The sequence below is a fragment of the Octopus bimaculoides genome, chromosome 21 (assembly GCF_046866305.1).
Source record: "Octopus bimaculoides isolate indiv1 chromosome 21, ASM4686630v1, whole genome shotgun sequence".
Taxonomy (NCBI): Eukaryota; Metazoa; Mollusca; class Cephalopoda; order Octopoda; family Octopodidae; genus Octopus; species Octopus bimaculoides.
Genome location: NC_142948.1, coordinates 8475653 through 8503152, shown reverse-complemented (window position 1 = coordinate 8503152; position 27500 = coordinate 8475653). Strand labels below are relative to the sequence as shown.

The 27500-nt window shown below is 38.0% G+C and overlaps 1 protein-coding gene across 4 annotated transcripts in view; it reads right to left on the bottom strand.

Annotated features, from left to right (window-relative positions):
• LOC106880926 (mitogen-activated protein kinase kinase kinase 7-like) overlaps positions 1 to 27500 on the bottom strand; it is a 427548-nt gene that overhangs the window by 76441 nt on the left and 323607 nt on the right. The window lies entirely within an intron of this gene.

The window sequence follows — 27500 nt, the reverse complement described above, 5'->3', positions numbered from 1 at the left end:
AAGCACGCTTCTTACCACACAGCCATGCATGCGCCTATATATATATATATCTGTATAATGCTTATCGTCAGAGGAGTGAGGTCAGTAGAGTAGCAAAATCAATAAAGTGATAGACAAAAGAAATGCCTTGCAGTATTTAGTTGCTTCTCTCTGTGTTGGGAGTTCAAATCACACCAAGACCAAGGTCGATTTTGCCTTTTCTCTTTCCAGAATCTTGAGGTATAAGTGTCAGCGAAGCAATGGGGTAGATTTCAATGGCAGTACTTAAAATTAGTTGCATTGTGCAATAGTGAAAGACTCTATTATTATTATTATTATTATTGTTGTTGTTCTTGTTGTTGTTGTTGTTGTTAAAGTAGTAGAAGCAGAAGTGAGAAGTATATAGCTGTGATAGTGAGAAAGGAGTCAGAAAATGCTGCAATGTTATATATATGTTTTTTTTTTTTTGTTGTTGTTCTCTAACTTTTCCGAGTTGAATCCTTCAAATATTCGTTGTTATTGCCGTTAGAAAAAGTATTAAACATCAAAACTGTTTTCCACCTCTAAAAATCTTCACAGACTCTACATAAACACATACACACATACATACATATACACACACATCTGAGTTCTGTCATTATGTATATGTGTGTGTGTGTGTATGTATATATATATATATATATATATATATATATATATATATATATACACACACACACACACACAAATACACATATATACATTTATGTATGCATATATATGCACATATATATATGTATATATACACACACACACATATTTATATATGTATATATATACATATATCATATTTGTATGTATATATATATATATAAATAATGTGTATGTATGTGTATATATATACATACATACATACATATATACATACATATATATATATATATATATATATATATATATATATATATATATGTATGTATATATATGTATATATATACGTACATAGATATATACATAATGTATGCGTACGGATGTGTGTGTGTATGAGCAAATATAGAATTGGAAAATAGAAATCAAAGGCTAAAAACTGCATCAGAAAGAAAATTTCTCCCTGCCCCCACTCCCCCCATAAAAAATTTAGCAACTGGGAGGGAGGGAGGGGTAATACGGAGGGGGGGGAGATTTCAGAAGAAAGGGAGATGGAGAAGTGGTGGTGAGTTGAGGGGTGAGGGTGGGCAGGAGTAGATTTAAAACTGAAAATTTTCTTCCTCAACTGAATAACCTGTACTGTACAGTTTAGTTACAAGAACAAATTTATTGGAAATGCCAGCAGGTGAGAGAGGGGGGGGGGAGTGATGGGGAGAAAGAGAGAGAGGGTGAGAGAGAGAAAGAGGAAAAGGAGAGGGAGAGAGAGGTTGTAAGGGAGAGAGATTGTAAGAGAGAGAGATTGTAAGAGAGAGAGATTGTAAGGGAGAGAGATTGTAAGGGAGAGAGACTGTAAGGGAGAGAGATTGTAAGAGAGAGATTGTAAGAGGAAGGAGAGAGAGCAGGTAAGAGAGAGAAAAAGGGAAAAGGAGAGAGATAGATAAAGAGAGAGAGAGAGACAAAGACAGAGAGAGGGAGAGAGACAGCAAGAGTGTGAGACAGCAAGGGAGAGAGACAGCGAGAGAGAGAGAGGAGCAGAGAGGCAGTAAATAAGAGAGAGAGTGAGAGACAGAGAAAAGGAGAGATAGACTGCAAGAAACAGCAAGAGAGAGAGAGTGAGACAGACAGAAAGAGATAGATAGAGGAGGAAGACAGCAAGAGAGATAGAGAGGGGAAGACAGCAAGAGAATAACTATAAGAGAGAGACACCAAGAAAGTGAGACACAACAAGAGAGAGAGAGAGAGAGAGAGGAGTAGGAGAGGAGTAGGAGGGAAATGGAATGGTAAAGACTGAAGCAGAAGTTCTGCAAAGAACTCCCGAGAATAAAAGATGAAATTTATTTTCTTCTCTTATCGTTCCTTACTCTGTTCTTTTTTTTTTTTTTGTCCCCACCCCATCTTTCTTTCCCTCCTTCATTCATTTCACATTTCTTTTTTTGTTTTATAAGCCTTGAAATTCAAAGGAGGCGCGTGAGGATAGGGAGAGCGAGCAGGAGAGAAAGAGGGGTAGTGTGAGGAGGAGGAGGAGGAGGAGGAGGATGTAGGATATAGTAAGTGAGAGGTACGATGGTGGATTTGTGAAAGACTCGGCAGTGCAACAGATAAAACGAATGAAAACAATTGCGAAAATTAGTTAGAGGATGAAAAAAGAACATTAAAAAAAAAAATCAAAGATAAGAGAGACAGAGAGAGAGAGAAAATAGTTTTGTGTGTTAGAATATATGTGCATAAAAATAACAGTGAAAATAACAGAAAAGCCAAAATAAAAAAAAACAAGTGAAATTATTGCTTTGACAGTCAATGAGAAGAAAGACAGTAGAAGTATCTTTGACATTTCAAGCATAAGCTCTTTATCAAAAAGTTTACTCAGAAGGAAAAACCACTCCAACGCATGCTGGCAAGAGATGGAGTGGTTTTTCTGACACACTATTTTGTAGTTGAATGCCTCTTCTGTCTCTTAACTTTTTTTGATGCAGTAATTTACAGTCAAATACCCTTCCTTTCAAAAAATTTTCCCAACTTACTATAATATCAGCAGATTACCTTTCCTCTCACCAAACATTTTCTAAGGAACTCTTTTACAGTCAAATACCCTTCCATTCACCAAACTTTTCCCACCTCACTTTATAGTGAGTGGCAAACTACCCTTCCTCACACCAAACATTTTCTGAGGAACTCTTTCAGTCAAATCCCCTTCATTTCACCAAACTATTCTCGTCTCACTATTATATCAGCAGATTACCTTTCATCTCACCAAATATTTTCTGAGGCACTCTTTTAAAGGAAAATACCCTTCCATTCACCAAACTTTTCCCTTCCATTCACCAAACTTTTCCTCTGGGTCTGTCTTATGGTCAAACAACCTCCTTCACACCCAACTTTTTAGCCTCCCTTTATGGCAAAGGATAACATGGCTAAACAGGTACTTATATATACTAAACAGGTACTTATATATGACCCTTCTGTTCTGACGATGAATAGTTCAGTTGTTTAAACAAATGAAATATTCATTTATTGAATAACAATATACGTGGCTGAGTACTCCATAGATACTTGTACCTTGAACATAATTGTCAGGTAGAGTTAAGATGATGCAGTGTGTGAGAAGATTCATCATTTAAATCTGAAATACAACCCATCTGGTTGAACTTCCATACAGTTTCCATAAATATCACACATACACTCTCACACACCAATGCATGTGTGTGTGTGTGTGTGTGTGTGTGTGTGTGTGTGTGTTGTGTGTGTGTGTTGTGTGTGCGTGTACAGGTGAGTGCATGTGTGTATATGTATGTCTGAACATGTATGCACATGCATGTGTGTGCGTATGTGCATATGCATGTGTATGTGTGCACTGTGTGCGTGTATGCATGCGTGTATACATGAATGAGATCCATCTGGCTTGTTCCCACAGTTTCCATTAAGTTATGCACACATATGTATGTTTGAGTAGTCCCATGTAGTTTCTATAAATATTCTACACATACACACACACTCATACACACTCATACACACACTTATACACGCACACACACACACGTTTGTATGTATTTGAGTGTATGTAGTCCACCTGGCATGCTCTTACATAGTTTTCATAAATATCCCATGACGTGTGTGTGTCACTGGTTGAATATTCCAGAGTCGTGTCCTCTTCGTGTAATTCCACCCCCCAGCCAAATCAGTGCAATGCAATGACAAGGCTTCCACACAGTTTCCCTCAGCCTACATTCATTCACAAGGCAGAGACTGGCCCAGCGGTGAAATGAAGTCATTTGCCAAAGATGCCAAGCAGTGGGGTTGAACCCAGGGCTTGGTGACTGCCAAGTGAACTTCTTAACCAGTTACATATGCCTGTGTTGACACACGTGTGTGTGTTTGTGAGTGAGAGAGAGAGAGAGAGAGAGAGAGAGACAGAGTGTGTGTGTGCGTGTGTGTATGTGAAGGCATGTGTGTCAGAGAAACACAGAGATAGAGAAAGTGTGTGTGTGTGTGTGTGTGTGTGTGTGTGAAAGCATGTGTGTCAGAGAAAGAGAGTGTGTGTGTGTGTGTGTGAAGCATGTGTGTGTCAGAGACAAAGAGTGTGTGTATGTGTATGTACGTGTGTATGTTTGTGTGAAGCATGAAAAAAAACTGTATGTGTATGAGGGAGAGTGTGTGTGTGTGAGAGAGAGAGAGAGAGAAAGAACGAGACTGTGTGTGCGTGTGAGTGAGAGAGAGTGTGTGTGTGAGAGAAAGAGTGAGACTGTGTGCATGAGTGAGTGAGAGAGAGACTGTGCGTGGGTGTATGTGTGCACATGTGCATGCTTGTGCGAGAGAGAGAGAGAGACTGTGTGTGTATATATATATGAGAGAACGTGTGGGTGTTTGTGCACATGTGTGTATAAAGTCCCACAACAACGCCCGCAAATAACGAAAAGAAAACACACACACACACACACACAAAGACAAAGTGTAAAAACTAAAATTCCACTCCACACCTCCCCCTTCCCTCCCCACTTCACCTTTAACTTAAATGATAATTACAAATTGATTTCAAAACAATTAATGAGAGAAGAAAACACACACACACACACACACACACACACACACACATACACCACAATGAAAACACAGCATATAAGATTTCATTCTTTTTATTTGTCTTTAGACGAAGAAGATTCGTGGGTTTTTTTTGCTTCTTTGGTGTTGTTTTGCGTAGTTTTTTTTTAGGGAGGAGGCGGGATTCGTTTATATTTTTGTTGTAGCTGTTTTGTTTTGGTTCTTTTTGTGTTTTCTTAATGTTTATTTTTCTAAACTGTCAAACTAAAGATATCAATTATGAAAATTTGGCAAAACTAACTGGCATTTGACACAAAATAAGTTTAGGAAAATAATTGCTTGTCAAGAGAAGAGGAAGAAGGGGGAAAAAAAAATGAATAAGTCACCATGACAACAGGAAGGAGTTTTTTTTGGGGTTTTTTTTTTTTGCTTTCAGGAGGAGTTGTAATTAAGATTACAAGTCTAAGAGAAAATTAAGTTGCGAAATGAAGACATAGAAAAGAAAGAAAGGAAGAAAGGAAGAAAGAAAGAAAGAAAGGAAGAAAGAAAGAACGAAAGGAAGGAATGAAGGAAGGAAGGAAGGAAGGAAAAGGAATATGATGGTTGAAGCAAAGGAGGAAGGGATAAATATCAAAGGTAAGAATTAAAGGTAAATAATATATGTAAAGACGAAAGAGATTAAAAAGAAAGAGAAGGAAAATGTAAAGAAAGAACAAGAATGAAGAGAATAAGGAAAGAAGAGAAGGAGAAGACCAAGAATTCAGAAAGGCTCACTCTTATAATAGATAAAACTGGGAGTCATCAAAAGGAAACGCTAATGACAAAGAGACAATGGAACCACTAAGTGATGAGGTGGTTTTCCTGGAATCACCTTGTCTTAAGGATCACCATATTGCAGTCTTCTAAATCATCGTCACCACTTAATGTTTTGTCTTCCATGTTGGTATGGGAGGGATGGTTTTACAGGAACCAACAAGCCAGATGGCTGTGCCGAGCACCAATGTCTGCTTTGGCAAGGTTCCCACAGCTGGGTGCCCTTCCTAATGCCAACCACTTTACAGAGTGTATTACGTGATTTTTTATTTCTTTTGTGGCACCAGCACTGGTGAGGTCACCAAATCAGCTGCAAGACAAGACCCCCTCAAGCGAATGGGGTCTAGCAATGAAAGAGGTTAGAGGATGTTATGGAAGGATCTTGACCATCCCCCTGTGACTAAATGTGGACTGAGCCATTTCAATAAAATAAAGAACTGTCGAGTTGACAGGAACCAGTCGACAGGAACCAGTTGACAGTGTTGATCGTTCGTATTGGATTACTGTGTTAGCTTAATATCACACCTACGTTTGGCGCAGTATTAATTCGACAAAACATTATTCTAGATCGGTGCTTCTCAAACTATCTGACGTGGCATACCGGCAGTTTCTTTTTCCAATGTGCCAGGAACTGGTCATATTTCTTAGTAATATTAATTCATACCAGAAACAATAATATATAATGAATATAATAAAAGTTGACAATGTTTTTTTTTTATCTTATATTTATTTTGTAAACAAATAATAACGATATTACTTAAGCATTTCATAATGTTTCTTTTCTGGAAACTCGTGGCATCAGTCTGCAGACCACCACTTTGAGTAGCACTGTTTTAGATAACCATATCCAAATATTTATTTGGGTGATACCATTCCTACACCCTTGTGCACACCCAATGTCATCATAACATTCTTGGCAAGGAGTTATTCAAACCCACGATAGGCCAGAATAGGGGTCTTGCTGAAAACGTGAATGAATGGCTTCTCCAGCTACAAAGATGGAGAGAGATGGTGAGTGTGCCATCATCAACTAACAAATAGACTTGTTCTCAGCTTGAAAAATACTGAAATAAATCAATTGTTTCGACCAGGAAACCCTAGGTAGCTGTATTTAATAAGACTTGTGGCTTTTATTATAACATTATGGTTATTCTCTTAACTGATCAAGTGTTATTCTACGAGTTAAAACTGTAGCACATAACATATATATTGACCAATTGATCGATCGATAGATAGATAGACAGATATATGCATATGTATGTATACACACATCCAGAGGGAGACCCCTTCTTGTTGCCAAACCTCACACGTTTACAAGCAAGGTAATATTACCGTCAAAGGATCAGACAGGTTTACAAAGAATATTGGAAGCAATACAGCTTGCTTGTATGAAAATGCATGGCTCAGTGGTTAGAGCGTCAGGTTCACAGTCACGCTCACAATCATAAGGTAGTGAGTTCGATTCCCAGACCAGGCTCTGCATTGTGTTCTTAAGCAAGACACTTTATTTCACGTTGCTCCAGTTCACTCAGCTGTAGAAATGAGTTGCAACATCACTGGTGCCAAGCTGTATCGGCCCCTTTGCCTTTCCCTTGGATAACATCAGTGGTGTGGAGAGAGGAGGCTGGTATGTATGGGTGACTGCTGGTCACTCCATAAACAACCTTGCCTGGACTTGTGCCTTGAAGGGTAACTTCCTAGGTGCAATCCCATGGTCATTCATGACCGAAGGGGATCTTTATCCTTTTTTTACAACTTGCTTACAATCACACACACATATACACACACGATATCGATATACACAGGCACACAGACACAGACATATGTAAGTATGTATGTATGTATGTATGTATGATGGTTGTCTTTCAGTTTCCATTTACCAAATGCTCTCAAAAGGCTTGGGTTAACTCAAGGTTGCCATACATAGGAATTAAACCGAAAACCATATGGACTAGAAGGAAACTGATAAACCACACAGCCTTGCCTACACTTACATTGGAAAATAATAAATGAATGGAAAAACAAGTAAAATGGAAATAGAAAAAAGACAGAATGAGGAGGAGGAGGAGGAGGAGGAGGAGGAGGAGGAGGAGGAGGAGGAGGAGGAGGAGGAGGAGGAGGAGGAGGAGGAGGAGGAGGAGGAGGAGGAGGAAGAGGAGGAGGAGTGATGGATAAAATCACTACCGTTTCAAAAAATGACATTTATTGGAATCACCAAATTAGAATAAAGTTATCAGAAGATTCTGAACGATTGGTCTGGTAATTAATTAAGTCAGTGGTTTGTGTTGAAAAAAATGATGGGGTGCAATGAAGGGGGAATGATATACATATGTGTATGTGTGTGTATATATATATATATATATATATATACATACATATACACACACTTACGCCTCCACACACCCCAAACATAAACATTTAGGGGGGCATTAAAGAAGGACGTAGGAGATGACGAAGATAGAGTGCAGTGTGTGTTGGGGGGGGGTCTCTTCTTCTTCTGTGTCTTGTCTCCCTCCTCCCTCTTTCTACCTATCTACTACATATGTATAGAGATACACATATGCATACATACACACACATACACAAATACAAACACACACAACAGTGAGGAAATGGAAAGATAAATTACAAAAGTGTGCAAAGTGTACGAGTGTATAGATGCGTGTGTGTGCGTGTGTGTGTGTGTGTGTGTGTGTGTGTGCGCGCACAGAAAGTATCAGTCTGTGTGTTTTTGAATGAGTATATGTTAAGTGTATAATACATACATCTATGAATGTACACACGTGCTCATGCATACACACCATACACAGCCAAGCGGTGAGATGTCTGCTTCTCAATCATGAAACCTCATGTTCAAACCTGTTATGTGTCACCTTAAACAAGTTCCTTTTACCATATGCCTATGCCTTGTGAGTGAAACTGGGAAGATGGGAAGAAACCATGCAATACTCTTGAATGGGCTATACCAGTAATAAAAAAAGGCCAGAATTGCCACACACTGCGTCACAGTGATTCTGGCTGAGGATTAAATTAAGGGAACTCATGTCTGTGGAATATTCAGCCACGCTATAGTTCAACAATTATGTATTTTGGTTTAGGCCCACAACTCAAATACTCATTGCCACAACTGGTGCCATGTAAAATGCATTGGTGCTGGTGCTACATAAAAAGCACCAGTGCTGGTGCCACATAAAAGGCACTCGTGCTAGTGCCATATAAAGAGCACCTGTGCTGGTACGACATATGAATCACCTATGCTGGCACCACATAGAAAGCCCCCATACTGGTGCCATGCAAAAGGCATCCAGTACACTCTCTAGAGTGGTGGGCATTAGGAAAAGCATCCAGCAGTAGAAACTATCTCAAAACAGACAATTAGAGCCTGGTGCAGTTCTCCAGCCTGCCCACTCCGGTCAAACCATCCAACCCATGTCAGCATGAAAATCAGATGTATGATGATGATGATGATGGTACCTGAGGGGTAAGATGTGGGACGAAGCAGCCTCTTCAGCAAGGACTGCTCATTTGGCTGATTCCAGGTTTGATCTTCTGTCAGCATATATGCATTTGCCATAAAGATGTATGGAAGATTTAGTGGATCACAAATGTGCATACAAAAATTAATATAAACAGCCATGCACAAAGCAATACCATAAAATAAAAATATGTCACTAAATACAGTTAAGGGTGTCAAGACACCTACGTTGCTAGAAATAAGAACTAAAGTGCTTTATGGTAACGCATTGCACACAGCTGCTTATATTAATTTACATATATATATATATATATATGTATACGACAGGCTTCTTTCAGTTTCTGTCTACCAAATCCACTCACAAGGCTTTGGTCAGCCCAAGGCTATAGGAGAAGACACTTGCCCAAGGTACCATGCAGTGGAACTGAACCCGGAACCATGTGGTTGGTAAGCAAGCTACTCACCACACAGCAACTCCTGTGCCTACATATATATATATATATATATATATATATATATATATATATATTTATTAATGTTTGTTGTTATGTTCATTTATAATAAAAACAATTTCAAATTAATCTGATGGATTACTCTATAGAGTACAAATTTATTATTCTTTTTACAAGAACCTTGTTGACAGTGACTTCGAAGCGTCCACCAGTTAAGCCATCAGCAGTTGTCCAACAATAGCTGAGATAACCAAAACTTCGAAGTCACTGTCAACAACATTCTTGTATAAGAATAATAAATATGTAAATATATGTGTGTGTGTGTACATATGTGAAGGTGCGTGGCTTAGTTTTTAGGGCATTCAGCCCTACATACATGAGTGTGGATGTGTCTCCCTAAGTCTGCATGTGCACATGAGTGTGCTTGTGCACACATGTGTGCGTGTGCATGCATGTGTGCATGTTTGACTAGCCTTGTAAGAAGTTTCATTATATTAGTAAAACGTTTCATTACGAAAAAAATTGCCGATATTAAAAAAAAAACGTGAGAAAATGAGAAAAAGAAGTTAACATATAAAAAAGGAGTTTATATATATGTATGTGAGAGTGTATATATTTGTGTACACACATATATCTTTCCTTTTATATATTTTCATATATGTCTACATACATCTATATATATATATGTACACATATACATCTAAGTATTTCTCTCTCTCTCTCTCTCTCTGTATATATATATATGTGTGTGTGTGTGTGTGTGTGTGTGTGTGTGTGTATTTGTGCAGTATGTGTGCACACCTATACACACACATATATGTGCATATATGTGTGTATATGCATCTGTATGTCGATGTATGATAAAAATGAAACCAGAACAAATTGAAATGACATATGAACAAATAGGAAACTCCGCACACTCACATTCACACACACACACACACACTAGACTCTCTCACACCACACACCACAAACACCAAATATAAAAGACAAAAAAAAAAATCAGGGGGGTGGGGGACAAAGGCAAACAAAAGACAAAAAAAAACAAAAACAAATGAAAAGAGTAAATACAATTTCAGTCATTATTAGTTTTCTGTCCAAAATTCCTTGAGTTGTATCTATCGATAGGTCTGTCGCTAGCGTTTATAGATTCGTAATCTGTATTAATAGGTATTTACTGGCCAAATTACTCCACATAGTCATGACGTTTTTATTTAGATTGGTTATTTTTTGTTGTTATTGTAGCTTATATTTTTTCACTGTGCATTTATTTATTTATTACTTATTTCATTTATTCATTTCAATTTCATCTTGGTAAATGGATCTTGCATTTGGATTCCATGGTGACTAATCTTGATGTTGATCTACGAAAGTAATTCTTTATTCTGTTAGAATGTAGTTGTCATCATCATCATCATATCGTTGTTGCCATTTAATGTCTATGTTCCACGCTGGTATGGGTTGGGTTGAATTGTTAGACAGGTCCAGATGAGTTTGAAGATTGCATTGTATTCCAACCCCTGCTTTGGCGTTAATCTATGAAACTGACTGGCTATAATTTCTATAGAAAATCTGTAGAGATGACCTTATCAAGCGATGTAGTAGCACTGCTAACACAGTAGAGCACAGGATTGACTTATAAAAAAATGTTTAACCCTTTTGTTACCATATTTAGTTTGAGATGCTCTTATGTTTCTTTCAATTAATTTTAAATATAACAAAGAATTTAGTAAAATAACTTCGTTATTATTAAGCTAGTGTTAATGGTTCAGGGTCCAGTACCACTGCATGGCACCTTGGGCAAGTGTCTTCTACTATAGCCTCAGACTGCCAAAGCCATGTGAGTAGGAACTGAAAGAAGCCCATCGTATATTAGATATATATACATATATGGTTGGCTTTCTTCATCTCCTTATTCCTTTACTCCTGTCCTTTATGTGAAGCCCTAGTAATCCATTACAGCACTTACCTAGTAAACCTAATTGTTTAGATCACCTGTAAACTAAACCCCCATATTCTGTGTGTGTGTGTGTGTGTGTATATAATATATATATATATATATATATATATATATATATATATATCTGTCTGTATGTCTTTGTGTCTATGTTGGACATCCCCCACCACCGCCTGACAACCATTGTTGGTGTATTTATGTCCCCCCGTAACTTCCCAGCTCAGCAAAAAGAGACCAACTGAATAATTACTAAGCTTAAAAAAATAAGTCTTCCGGTTGATTTGTTCGACTTAAAAAAAATCCCTTCAAGGCAAGGCTCCAACATGGCCACAGTCAAATGACTGAAACAAGTAAAAGAATAAAAGAACATACACACACACACACACACACACACACACACACACACACACACACATGTATATATATGTATGTATGTATGTATGTAACACGCACACAAGATGTCTAAGTAGAGCTGAGACGACGAGACACTTGAAAATATAGCCAAGCCACATATGAAAATGAATAACAATCAATAGATTCTACTGTCTTCACATAATCTGTCTCTGGCAGTCAAATTTTACACAAAAGCTTGTTTCCATAGGACATCAATTTTTATTCTACATTGTATAGAAAAACAACAACAACAACAACAAACTCTCACAGTTTTGTTGGTGGGGGGTAACTTTTCATGTTGTCACAGACTTCTGTGAACACCACACTGCCCGAAACAGTTTGATGTGCAGAGAAATCTGTGATGACAGGAAGTTTTGTCCAGTAAATTGTAAAGAAAAACCATAAGAGCATTGGTGTTGTTGCTTACTCACAATACAGCACAAAACCCAATTTACTACGTTTGTGTATTTGTTTTGCAAGATTCTTTATGCGAAACCATGTATTGAAACGGATATTGTTATGCTTGGGGAAGGTCCTATTTTTGCCAATTAAACACACGTACCATAAGTTTGGTCTTTAGTTGAGTTTTGTTGTTGTTATAAGGTGGTGCACTGGCAGAAACGTTAGCACGCCGGGAGAAATGCTTGGCAGTATTTTGTCTGCTGTTACATTCTGAGTTCAAATTCCACCAAGGTCAGCTTTGCCTTTCATCCTTTTGGGGATCAATAAATTAAGTACCAGATTTCTTTCCGTTTCTGTCTACCAAATCCACTTACAAGACATTGGTCAGCTTGGTGCTGTGGTAGAAGACACTTGCACAGGGTGCCACGCAGCATGACTGAACTCAAAACCAATTGGTTGGGAAGCAAACTACTTTCCACGCAGCCACGCCACACACATTCCTCTGTTTATTGACCATCACTCAACATCTAATCCCAAAGTATTTCCTATATAACTAAAATATTTATTCAAGTAATTTGATAAACAATCACATAATAGTACCATGCACCTTGGGAGGATAATTCATACAAAACACCTACAATTAATTGCTATCAATTAACAATTTAATAATTAATGAGCCTGGATTGTCAAAATTATTTTGGTGCACACCTGTGGCCTTCTCAATGATTTCATTTCCCCCTGGGGCAGCTGATTTTTCTTTCTTCTACTCTGTCCTTGTCATTTCCTGATTGTCTAGAGTCACTTATATGTCGTCAACTATGGGTGCTGTCCTATTGAGTGTGTGTGTGTAGCTGGAGATGCAATGTGTGTTAATGGTGACACATTAATTTATGTGTGTGTGTATGTCCATCCACACAAAATGTGTCTCTAAGGATGGATGCATATGTGTGCATATACATGAATACAGCTGGCTTGCGCATGTGTGTGCATGTGTACAGTTAGAATGGGTATGTATATAGTCTGTGTGTGCATGTGTATGGCTTTTATGTGTGTGCATGTATACAGCTTTTGTACATGTGTGTGTATGCATGTATATGGCTTTTGTGCATGTGGTGTGTGTGTATGTGTGTGTGTGCATGTATATAGCTTTTGTACATGTGGTGTGTGTATGTGTGCATGTATATGGCTTTGGTGCATGTGTGCATGTATACGGCTTTTGAACATGTGGTGAGTGTGTGCATATATATGGCTTTCGTACATGTGGTGTGTGTACGTGTGCATGTATATGGCTTTTGTGCATGTGGTGTGTGTGTGTGTGCATGTATATGGCTTGCATGTTGGTGAATGTGTGTACATGTGCATAGTTTAAGTGTGTGTACATGTATCATTTGTGGTTTGAGTACATGAGCATGGCTTGTGTATGTATAACATTCATGGTTTTTTCTGTGTATGTATGGATTGTATACATACATGAATGCATGTGCATGGTGTGTTTGTCCATGATGTTGGCTTTAATTTTATTCTATCATCATTTGCCATATTTTAATGTTTGTTGTTATTGTTATGGTGGTGGTGGTGGTAGTGGTGGTACTTGTTGTTGCACAATTAGTTCTTTCAACTGAAGGAGTGTGTGGACCCAGAATCCACTTCTAGCATTTATATTTCTTTAGAGACTTGTCCATCACTGCATACACAAAATTACACACACACACACACACATATACACCCACAAACCACAAACCACATACCAACTTATACACGCACACACACACACAACGTTCACATGCTGACAGCAACAAAACAAAATTAGAGAATAGAAGCTATGGCAAACAAGCACAGCCAGCACACACACACACACACACACATATGGTTACCACCATAAACATACATACAAAGCAACAAGCACACACATATGCAAGCAAACACAAACACACGCTCATGTATGTATGTGTGTATATATACACATATACATACACACAAAACAATTAAATATATATACATATACATACATATATATATATATATATCAGTAAATAGTGGGGTTGTGTTAACCGCACGTGGAGAAATAATAGGAAAATAATAATAAGGCAGAATGCTAAACTGAAAGCATATTTTAATATAGACTTCTAACCGGCTTTCATTGTATGGCAAATTTTCAAGAAGAGGGAGAATGAAAATGTTTTTCACAAAAAAGTAAGAAATGAAAAAAATAATATATAAAAAAATAAATATACCAATACATTATATTGTCTTTGACCTTTTAAAGTTCAATGGTAATCCATGTAGATAATTGTTGAAAAAATAAGGATGCATGAAAATTGAGTTGTGTTAGGTTCAACATAGGAGCTAAAGGTTTATGTGCTAAGCAGGAAGTGTGGTGTCAAAACAAGAAGTGTGTGTAAGGGGAGACAAATCTTTTTAGTTGGAGTTATGAACTCTTTTTCAACAGGAAGTTTATGTGACCTTATTTCTCTAGGAACAGACATAAACTTCCTGTTGAAAAAGAGTTCATAACTCCAACTAAAAAGATTTGTCTCCCCTTACACAAACTTCCTGTTTTGACACCACACTTTCTGCTTAACACAAACTTTTAGCCTCTTTTCTCTTTTTTTAAAACCTAACACAACTCTCAATTTTCATGCATCCTTATTTTTCCAACCATTATATACATGGATTACCATTGAACTTTAAAAGCTCAAAGACAATATAATGTATTGGTATATTTATTTTTTTATATATTATTTTTTTATATATTATTTTTTTCATTTTTTACTTCTTTGTAAAAAACATTTTCATTCTCCCTCTTCTTGAAAATTTGCCATGCAATGAAAACCGGTTAGAAATCTTTATTAAAATATGCTTCCAGTTTAGCATTTTGCCTTATTATTATTTTTCATTTTCCAATATATACATATATACATATACATATATATATATATATATATATATATATATATATATATATATATATACAGAGAAGGAGAGAGAGATGAAGATGCACGCACACATACAAAATTTTGTAAATATGTATGTATATACATATAAATATGAAAGAAGTGAAGGAATAGTATATACATTCAGACTCATGCACACAATGTGTTAGAGAGAGAGAGTGTGTGTGTGTGTGTAAATATGAACACGCACAGAAACACAAAATATAACCATATATACACACATACATATAGACATGTGTGAAATAAATTGCCAGGCCAAAAATACTGAAAAAAAAACCCCCCAAAAAACAGAAAATTAAAAAAACATACACACACACACACACACACACACACACATACATTTGAAAAATCTTAAACAAAAACATCAAAACGGTAACAAAATGAAATAAAATAAGTGAAAATGTTGTGAATATTTATTTGGGTATGAATAAGTTAATTTGTGTCGTTCTCCATTGATAATCATTGAAATCAATAGTTGCTATCATTCCAACAAAGAAAACGTTTAAATTGAAGATTATCTCGCAGACAAATCATGCAGGAAGACAAGATTGGCGAGGAAACACATTTCCAATATCCATACATACATACATATATATATATATATATATATATATATATATATATATATATATATATATTTGATAGATAGACAGATAGATAGATAGATAGATAGATAGATATTTGCGGTAACACACAATCATGAAAAATCAAATTTTGAGGTGCGGGGTAGAGAGGGGGATAGTTAATTATATTAATCTCAGTACTTTGTTGGTACTTTAGTTATCAACCCCTGAAGAAATATAAAGTGAAGTTGGCCTCAGCAGGATTTGAACTCAGAATGTGAAGAGCCAGAAGGTACATCACTAAGCATTTTCTCTGATGTGCTCACCGTGGTGGGTCTCTCCCGTCAAAGATGATACATGAGTGTTTACCCTTTGCTTAACGACCTGCACGAATGATTTTGTTTATAGGGATCAAATTTGTGTACTGTGCATTAGCTCACACCTGCCAACAAATCAATGATACCTGAACAGGTGTAAGGTGTACCACGTGTCAGGTGTTCACAGAGTCATCACAGAGCAATGTGAGATGAAGTGTATTGCTCAAGAACACAATGCACCAGCTGATCTAGGATTTGAAACCATGATCTCGTGAATGTGAGTGCAAGACCCTAAACCACTAGGCCATGTGACTGACCTCACTACAATAATAATAATAATGATCACTTTTATAATAATGCTTTAATAATAATAATGCTTTAATAATAATAAGAAGAAGAATAATAAGAATAATAATAATAATGATCATAATAATTTCTATTATAGGCACAAGGCCTGCAATTTGATGGAAAGGGGTTAGTCGGTTATATTGACCCCAGTGTTTCACTAGTACTCAATTTATCGACCCCAAAAGGATGAAAGGCAAAGTCAACCATGGCGGAATTTGAACTCAGAATGTAGTGACAGGTGAAATACCACTAAGCATTTCGTCCAGTGTGCTAAAGATTCTGCAAGCTCACTGCCATAATAATAATAATAATAATGTTTATTATTATTACTATTATTATTATTATTATTATTATTATTATTGATGTTGTTGGTGTTATTAAAATAGTAGTATAGATACTGGCTGAAAATTTTGGCTGAGAGGAAGGTCATTTATAACAAACCCCTTGTCAGTACTTGACCAGAACTTTATCTCATCAATTCCAGAGATATTATAGACAAAGTCAACCTTGGAAGGATTTGTTCTTGCCCACCACTAATCCTTAATCCATTATATACTACTGGCCACAGTGTCCAATTGGCAGAGAATCAAATACAAGCAGTTTGGTAAAAATCCCAGAACAGAAGTGTCTCATTATGGTCTTTGTATAATTCAGAACTGCAGCCCCATCAAAAAACATGGACAATGGGTAACTTTTGTCTCTTACTTGTTTCTGTCATTTGACTCCAGTCATGCTGGAGCACAAACTTGAAGGATTATAGTCAAACAATCTGATCCCAGGATTTTTTTTTTTAAAACATAGTACTTATTTTATCAGTTTCTTTTGCCAAATTTCTAAGTTATGGGGATGTAAACACACCAATACCGGTTGTTAAGCAGTGATGGGGGACAAACAGAGATACAAAGAGATATACTGCTTTCTCTAGGGTTCAAATGACACATGGGGATGCAAACTTTGTGGGGTCCTTTGCTGAATACAACTTCAGTCATTTTTAGTAAAGACAAATCCAATACTACAGTGTGGTAGAGTCGAGGGGGAGGGACGACCGCTATTGTTCCCGCTGTTGTTGTTATTGTTGACGTTGTTGTCAATGATGTTGTTGTTGTTGTTGTTGCTGTATTGTTTGTAAAAACTACTCTGAAAGTTTTGTTGTGTTTACCGATTGAAACAAGCGAACTGAGAAAGTCATTCAACTGAAATGGAGAAGCCATCGAAAAATGTTGGTATCATATTAATTGTGATATATATCTTATATCTTATAGGTATATATTTGTGTATACACACGTGTGTAGCTGTGTGTGTATGTGTGTGTGTGTGTGTGTGTGTGTGTGTGTGTGTGTGTGTGTGTGTGTGTGTGTGTGTGCAGGAATGCATATATGTGTGTGTATACATATTTATATTCTTTACACAATAATACTTCTATATGCACACACCCAGAAACACATACATATCTAATGAATATATATATGCATACGCACACATATATCATTTATGCATACACACATCTCTCTCTCTCTCTCTCTATATATATATATATATATATATACACACATACATGCATATATATATTAGACACAAAAATCTATCAATATTTATATAATACAGAATTAGTACAAGAGATATACATACATATGGATACACATGTGTGTGCAATACATAACATACATAATATAAATGTAATATATTTATGCACAACCTGTATAGTATGTGTGTGTATGTATGTGTATACATTATATATATGTGCTTAAGGGTTCAGTCCACAATAGTGTCTCCTATGGCCTCAGGTCAACCAGTACCCTGAGAGTGAATTTAATAGATGGAAACAGTACTGAAGCCCATCATATGTATATATGCATACATACACATACACACACACACATACACACATACATATACATACACACACGTGTCATGTACATATGTGCATGTTTTCCCCCCTCACTACCACATGGCAACTAGTGTTGGTTTGTTTACATCTCCCATAACTTAGCAGTTTGACAAAAGGACTCAATCGAATAAGCACCAGACTTGAAAAGAAAAGTAAGTACTGGGGCCGATTCGTTCAACTAAGACCCGTTTGATTTGTTACTTCTACAGGACTGAACTGCAAGGGTCAGAAGTGACAAACAGCAGTAACAACAACAATGGCAGAAATTTGAACTTTGCTTTCATCATCATCATCATCATCATCATCATTTAATATGTACTTTTTCACGCTTACATGAATCAGTCAGAATTACATTAAGGCAGATTTTCTATGGCTAGATGCTCTTCCTGCTGCCAATCCTCACCTGTTTCCAAGCAAGCAAGCTAATATCAGATTGGTGCAAAGGTAATGGCCAGTCTCTTTAGAAAACAGTTTCAGACAGTATTTTTTTTAATTGTGCTACTTGCAATGTTTTTAAGAATGTCACAATAATTAATTTATACATTTTTCTTTCAGATTCTGATTGTATTGGTCATAATCTTCTGCTGTATTCGCACCCATGTTCGTACCTTCTAAAGATCACATTAGACATGTCTTACTCAGAGATTCCTAAAGGTGTCAATGCAAGTACAGCAGCAAAGTCCCTTCAGAGAGTTTATGGGGATGATGTAGTGAGTGAAAGGAGTTGCAGGAGATGGTTTCCTTGCTTCAGAAGTGGGGATCTGAGTTCGAAAGACAAGTCAAAGGAAGGTCATTCAAAGCAACTTGATTCCAAAAAGTTAGAAGCTGTTGTCACAGAAAATCCAACCACTACCTGTTCAACATCCAGCTTTCATGCAGACATGGCTTGGACAGTTTGACAGGAGCCAGCCAGGTAGAAGACTACACCAGGATACTGTGTCTGTTCTGGTATGGTTTTCTATGGCTGGATGCCCTTCCTAACACCAACCACCCCACAAAGTGGACTGTGTGCTTTTTACAAGGCACCAGCACAGGTGAGGCCACTTTTGACATGGTTTTTACAGCTGGATGCCCTTCCTAACATCAAGCATCCCGCAGAGTGGACAGCAAAAAAAAAAAAGTAAGGCTGGGCACACACTGATCCCTTTCCCCAAAAGAGGGAGCTAGTTTTTACAGCCTTCATACACACAGGAAAAAGTGTAACAGAGAAGGAATAGGAATTGCTTCATTATAGCAATAGCCATCCACAAACTCTGAAATGCAGCCAGGAACAAGAGCGATTGAGGAAGCTGCTATCAAAGCAGCAACAGACTCCTTAAGTTCTTTGGTTATTTTTCCAGCAGATTGAATGAGTGATTCAGGAAAGGAAATGGGAAGCATTGAAGTGTAAAGGGAAATGTGAAGGAAGTGGAGTGGGGGTGGGGGAAGAGTAAAAGGTGTGAACGAGGCAAAACCAGAACCATACACACATAGACACACACACACACACACACACACACACACACACACACACACACACACACATAAGCATGCATGTAGATGTGTATACACAAATACATAGAGGGAAATGGATACACAGACAGAGAGAAAAGAGAGTCAGGGGAGAAAATTAAGAAACAACAATTAGTACAGCATATATGAAACTGTGTACGGGTGTGTATATACATATGTGTGTGTGGGGGGGGTGCATGCTATGTTAATGATAGAGGACCTGTCATGTTTACAGAAGGAAGATACGATGTGTATGGGTTCTCGTCCCACAGGCAGCCTTCAATGTTTTTTCCATCCTAAGGGATTTTTAACCCAATATTTACACACTACTGTTTATAGTCTTATCTACTTCGAGTTCTCCCATTAAAAATCTTAAATATATATATATACATATATATATATATATATATATATATATATATATATACACACATTGTGGCACTCTGTCGGTTACAATGACAAGGGTTCCAGTTGATCCAATCGACAGAACAGCCTGCTCATGAAATTAACGTTCAAGTGGCTGAGTACTCCACAGACATGTGTACCCTTAACGTAGTTCTCGGGGATATTCAGCGTGACACAGTGTGTGACAAGGCTGACCCTTTGAATTACAGTCACAACAGAAACAGGAAGAAAGAGTGAGAGAAAGTTGTGGTGAAAGTGTACAGCAGGATTCGCCACCACCCGCTTCCAGAGCCTCGGGGAGCTTTAGGTGTATCGAAACTGCAATCCTACGACCACAAGTCCACTGCTCTAACCACTGGGCCATTGTGCCTACACACACACACACACACATATATATATATATATATATATATATATATATATATATATATATACACACACACACACACACACACACAGTGAAGTGAAGGTGCATGGCTCAATTGTTAGAGAATCAGGCTCACAATCATAAGGTAGTAAGTTCAATTTTCAAACCGGGCTGTGTGTTACATTCTTGAGCAAGGCACTTTATTTCATGTTGCTCCAGTTAACTCAGCTGTAGAAATGAATTGCGATGTCACTGGTGCCATGCTGTATCATGGCCTTTGCTTTTCCCTTGGATAACATCAGTGGTGTGAAGAGGGTAGGCTGGTATGCATGGGTGACTGTTGGACTTCCATAAATAACCTTGCCAAAAGGAGGTCTCTATACATATATATATGCACATACATACATACATATATATTTACCAACACATATAAAGTAATCCCTCAACTATCGCAGGTATTACGTTCCAAAAACCCCCGCGATAGTAGAAACAGTACTGTACTGTATATTTTTTTAATTATTTTTATAATTTGTATATATTCATTTTATTATAAACGCAAAACAACACCACGAAGGAATCGACCTAAGCTTAAATAATAAACCACAATCGGTGAACCGCTATATGGCAAGGAATTACTGTATACATATATTTACATACGCATATATACATATACACATACATACAATAGAAACAAACTGACATAAGAGCACATAAATAGATACACACATATGCCCAACACAAATGAGAACCTATATGATAGTAAAACATGGGCACGGAATGTAGAGGACGTTTGAAGGTTGGAGAGGAACAAGGCAAGCATGCAGTGCTAGATGTGTAATGGCATGTTATGTTAGTAGTTTTATATGAGACAACAGAACACAAATGAGATGAAAGACAAAAAAAAAAAATACAAGGATATTACAGCAAATATATGCAGTGTGCAAGAGAGGAAGAAGAAGAATGAGCTGGCAGGGACATGTGATGCAAATGGAAGATGGCAGGTTGTAAAAGAAGTACCAAGGAAGAATTGAAGTGGAAGAGTAAGGCCAGGGAAGGATGATCAAAGGATGCTGAATATTATGAAACAGATGAGGAAGGACTGCAACGAGAGGTGTTGCACTGGAGAAGATCCATCCACGTCATGCAAAAATGGGAAAATGTGCACAATGATGATGATGATGAAAATGATACACACACATAAAAAGCATCTTTATATGTACATGTACACACAGACATACATACTGCAATAATATTTCATTTCAACATGGATCCAATCTTTTCTCATGTATCATTTAGCTTACCAGACTAGCTGATTGTCAGCCATTACTCATTTTCTCTCTCTCTCTCTCTCTACCTCCCTCTTTCACTTTCTCACTTTCTCTGTTAATTTATCTAAGCTACTTCTTTTAGTAATAGTTTTCTTTCACTCTCTTCCATCTCACTCAACAGAGTCACTGCTTTCTCTTTCCAAAGACACAACTAAAGAAATCAGTAAACAAAAAATAAAGACATGACTTAGCATTTTACATTTACACACACACACATACACTCTCTCTCTCTCTCTCACTTCTTTCTTTTACTAGTTTTACTCAGTAGTCAATGCAAAATGCTAGTAGAGAAGGACAATGTTAAGGATGAAGAATGAATGGCAAAGGAAGTGGTTCTAAGTACTAGAAGAGATAACTGACGAAATGAAAAAGAGTCAAATACGTTTTTCTGCTCCCAAGGTAAATGATGAAGGAATTAGTGAGAAAGAGGTGAAGGGTGGAGAGGAAGGCATGGCAGGAGCAAAGTGACCAAGGACATACATATACACATATACATACATACACATATACATATATAGTAAGAGGAAGGATATAATATCCAGGCAGATATCAAATTTCTCAGAGTAAAATGCCAAGGCAGGTTCCTTCCAATGGTGCATTTTTTGGTAAAATACCTTCATCTCTCACCTGATGTTCCAGTGTAAAGAAAAACATTAAAATGAGGAGAATGAAGAATTTGAAGATTCAAACTTTTTGTTTATTTCCAGTTAGAAAAGTCTGACACATGTTTCGGTCGCACCAATATACAATTAGTGCAATCGAAACACATGTCGGATTTTTATTCTAACTGGAAATAACTGAAAAGTTTGACTGTTCAAATTCTTCATTCTCCTCATTTTGATATATATATATAGATATATATATATACTTAGGCACAGGAGTGGCTGTGTGGTAAGAAGCTTGCTTCCCAACCACATGGTTCCAGGTTCAGTCTTGCTGCATGGCACCTTGGTCAAGTATCTTCTACTATAGCCTCAGGCTGATCAAAGCCTTGTGAGTGGATTTGGTAGACGGAAACTGAAAGAAGCTCATTGTATATATGTCAAGTGGTGATGGGTGGACAAACATAGAAACAAAGACACACACATATATATATATATATATACATATATATATATATATATATGTGATGGGCCTATCAGTTTCCATCTATGAAATCCACTCACAGGGCTTTGGTTGGGCCGAAGCTATAGTAGAAGACAACTGACCAAGGTGCCAAGCAGCGGAGCTGAACTCGGAACTGTATGGTTTGGAACGTTCTGAAACAAACACACACACACACACACACTGGATTTTTACACTGCTTCCGCCTACGCAATTCTATGCACCAGGCATTGCTCAGCTTGTGTATATATGTGTTGTATTGAATATGCATATATATATGTGCGTGTGTGTATACATGTATATATATGTGTGTCACATGTATATTAAGCACATATATACACACACAAACACACACACACACACATTTATAAGAACCAAACGGTAAATGGTGCAGTAAAGCAACAAAAAAATCACAGACAGCTCTCAAAGATTACTTCTGCAATGAACCTAACCAATGATTTCAAAACAACAAAAAGGAAAAAAAATTCTTCAACCGATACCACCACCACAACCACAACTACTATTTTAACTGCAGCCAGATGTAGCACCATAATACTACCACTACCACCTTTACTATTATTACTATCACGACCAACACTACTACTACATCCAATACTACTGCTGCTTCTACTACTACTACTACTATTACTATTACTACCACCACTACTACCATCATCACTACTACCACCACTAACATTACTACTACTACTACAACTACAGTGATTACTACAACCACCATCAGCATTACTACTACTACTACTACCATCACTACTACTACTATTACTACCACCACCACCATTATCACTACTACTATTACAATTACTACAACCATCACCAGCATTACTACTACTACCACCACCACCATCAGTACCACTACTACTGCTGCTGCTGCTACTGGTGTTACTACTATGGCCATGAATATTGCTAGAAATGTACAGGTTTGGAAATAATTTTATTTTGGTTTTTGTTTGTTCAGTGAATCTAGAGAAGAAAAAAAAACGAGAGCAAAAAGACTAATGAATGAGACTAAATGTGAAGTGTGATTGACAAGCAATGCCCAGTCTGTGACCTTAGTGTCTGAGAGGATATTTAGAGGGGGGGTATGAGAAAGGAGGAAGGTGTGAGAGAGGAGGAGGAGGAAGGTGTGAGAGGAGGAGGAGGAGGAGGAAGGTGTGAGAGAAGAGGAGGAAGAGAGAGTAAGAAAGAGGGACTGAGATAGGTAGAGGAAGTGAGAGGAAGATAGAGAGGAGGAAGAGAGGGAGAGATGGAGAGGTGTGAGAGAGAAAGGGGAGGAAGAGAGGAGGAGGAAGAGGGAGTAAGAAAGAGGGACTGAGATAGGTGGAAAGAAGGCAGAGGAAGATAGAGAGGAGGGAGAGAGAAGGGGGAGGAAGAGAGAAATGGAGGGAAGAGAGAGTAAGAAAGAGGGACGTTGGTAGGAGGAGAGAAGGCAGAGGAAGATAGAGGAAGGAGAGATGGGGGAGGTATGAGAGTGAAGGGTGGAGTGAGAGAAGAGGAGGAGAAAGAAATGGAGGCAAGATTGACAGAGATAAAAGAGAGAAGGCAGAGGGAGTGAGAGAGGAAGAGAAACTAAGAAAGATAGGATGATAGTGAGTAGAGGAAAGAGACAAACAGACAGACAGAGAGGGAGAATAGAGACAGAGAGAAAGAGAGAGAGAGAGAGAGACCATTGAGGAAACCTAATGACATGTACAGACAAATGAAAGAGTCCCAATGTGGTTGCTTGAACTGCTAGAAATAGAAGCCAAAATCTCCCACAACTTACACCTACTGTTTGTATGTAAAACAAAAAAAAACAGGCAGACAGAGAATAATTGCTGCAGTTGCTTTGAATTTGCTTCAGAAAGAGGTCTATGCTTGTGATGGTTCATTAGGATGGGGTGCTAGCAATGTGGTCTGGGTGTCAAGGGGGCAGCAGCCCCCAAAAAGTTTGGAACCGCTGCTTTACACCACCAGAAGGATCAGTCTTAACACTTAACGCTGCAGGGTGTGGGTCTTCTTGAGTTTGGCCAGGCACCAGGTATTTCGGGTCTTTGTCGTCTCACATGAAAGTTTCAACTGAATCTCCCTGAGAACTATGTTAAAGGTACACGTGTCTGTGGAGTGCTCAGCCACTTGCACGTTAATTTCATGAGCAGGTTGTTCTGTTGATCAGATCAACCGAAGCCCTCATTCTCACAACCAATGGAGTGCCAGTTTACAGGAGTTTACCATATTTTTCAGTGCCAAGGACACAATTCTCACCCCACAGAATATCATCATCACTATTATCAACATTTAGTGCCCATATTCCATGCTGGAATGGGTTGCAAAGTCTGACAGGATCCAATTGGTCAGAGGACTGACAAGCGCCAATGCCTATTTTTACAGTAATCCCTCACCATATCGTGGTGCACCTATCACGGTTTATTACTTAAGCTTACATTAATTCCTCGATGGTGTTGTTTTGCATTTGCATTCATAATAAAATAAATATATACAAATTATAAAAATAATTCTAAAAAAATGGTACAGTACTGTTTCTACTTCGCGGATTTTCACCTACCGTGTGGAGCTTTGGAACATAACGCCCACAATAGTCAGGGGGTTACTGTATGTGGTTTCTACAGTCGGATGCCCTTCCTGTCACCAACCATTCTACAGAGTGTACTGGGTACTTTTTCATGACACTGGTACCAGCTAGGTCATCAAGACGTTTGTAAAACAAGACCCCTTGATTGAGATGGGGGTACAGTATTGAGGGAGGTGGATGTGTGCCATGTGTTGAGATGAGACATGAATTTAATAGAGAGACTGGAACAGTTGTCTTGCTGTAGAGGACATAGATGTCTACCCAAGCTGAGAAAGGAGACGGCATTGTGACTCTGATGCTAAGAAATACAGTAACTTCATTATTGTCTGGGTGTTTGTAACCTTAAGTGAACAAGAGACAGATCTAAATTTAAGTGGTCATCACTTTTATGCAGCTTCTGTATGGCACATGCATTATTACTCACAGTTTTGTCATATCTTGTGGTTGTTATTATTGTCATTGTTAGCCCAAAGTCAGTGAGGTAAGTAGGTAGTGAGTAGGTGAGTAGATAGACAGGTAAGGTAGGTAGGTAGGTAGATAGACTGACAGGTAGCTAGGTAGATTAACAGGTGGAAAGAAAGATTGGTGGATCAATTGATAGATCACCAGACAGATAGAGGGGTAGATATAAAAATACACAGAGAGAGACAGATATAATGGTAAACACACAAGATGGACGCATGGATGGGTAAGTGGGTGGATAACATAATTAAAGTCAGACAGTCAAATTAAACAGTCAAACAAACATGAAGACATGCTGACAGAGAAAGACAATTAAAAAGAGAAGAGGGAAAAAAAAAGATTGCTGAAAATTGTGTCTGTAGTGATTATTGTTGTATTTAAACAGATTATACCAGAAACAGATTATTAAACAGCATTAACAGGCATACAGACAGTTAGACTGACAGACAGAATTAACTATGATGGGTGTGTATGAGAGATAGATAGAGAGATAGAAATAGAGAGAGAGAGAGAGAAGCAGACAAAATATAATTCTTTCTATAGAGATTAATATAATCAGAAGTGATAATGATGAGAGGAACAGATATTTATTGTGATGAGAAATGTGTTGTTGTAAGAGACAAACAGACAAACAGGAATGGTGTAAACCATTCTTCCTACAACACTCCAACTGCCCCTCACACACCTCCTGGCCACTGCTCCACCCCCATATCGTCATACAATGAGGTCGTTAGTTGTGAAGATTCATATTTGCTCTGTTTCTCATTTTCAATTTTGTTAGTCACCTGTCGAACAGAATATTTACCCGGGGGGGGGGGGGGGTAACGGGGGAGGGTCTTCCTAAGGATGTGTAGTTAAAAAGCTCATTTTCCAAACAAGTAGTCTTGGGTTCAGTTTCATTGCACAGCAAATGCCTTCAACTACAGCCCTGGGCCAACCAGCACCTCACAAGGAGAGTGACTTTCTAGGTGCAGTCCCATGGTCATTCAATGACCAAAGGGGGGTCTTTACCCCTTTTTTTTTTTTCACCATTATTCACAGTAATCATCTAACATGACAGACTTGAATTTGTGGGACATTGCTGGATAAGAAAAGACAAAGTTTAGGTCAACTATTATTGTAGGAACTAGGAGGAGGAGGAGGAGGAGGAGGAGGAGGAGGAGGAGGAGGAGGTGGTGGTGGTGGTGGAGGAGGAGGTGGAGGTGGAGGAGGAGGAGGAGGAGGAGGTGGAGGAGGAGGAGGAGGAGGAGGAGGAGGAGGCAGAGGAGGAGGAGGAAGATGAAGAGGAGGAGGAAGATGAAGAGGAGGAGGAAGATGAAGAGGAGGAGGAAGATGAAGAGGAGGAGGAAGATGAAGAGGAGGAGGAAGATGAAGAGGAGGAGGAAGATGAAGAGGAGGAGGAAGATGAAGAGGAGGAGGAAGATGAAGAGGAGGAGGAAGATGAAGAGGAGGAGGAAGATGAAGAGGAGGAGGAAGATGAAGAGGAGGAGGAAGATGAAGATATGTGGAGTAGTTGCTAGGAAACACAAGCCTTCAAATGAACTGTGAAG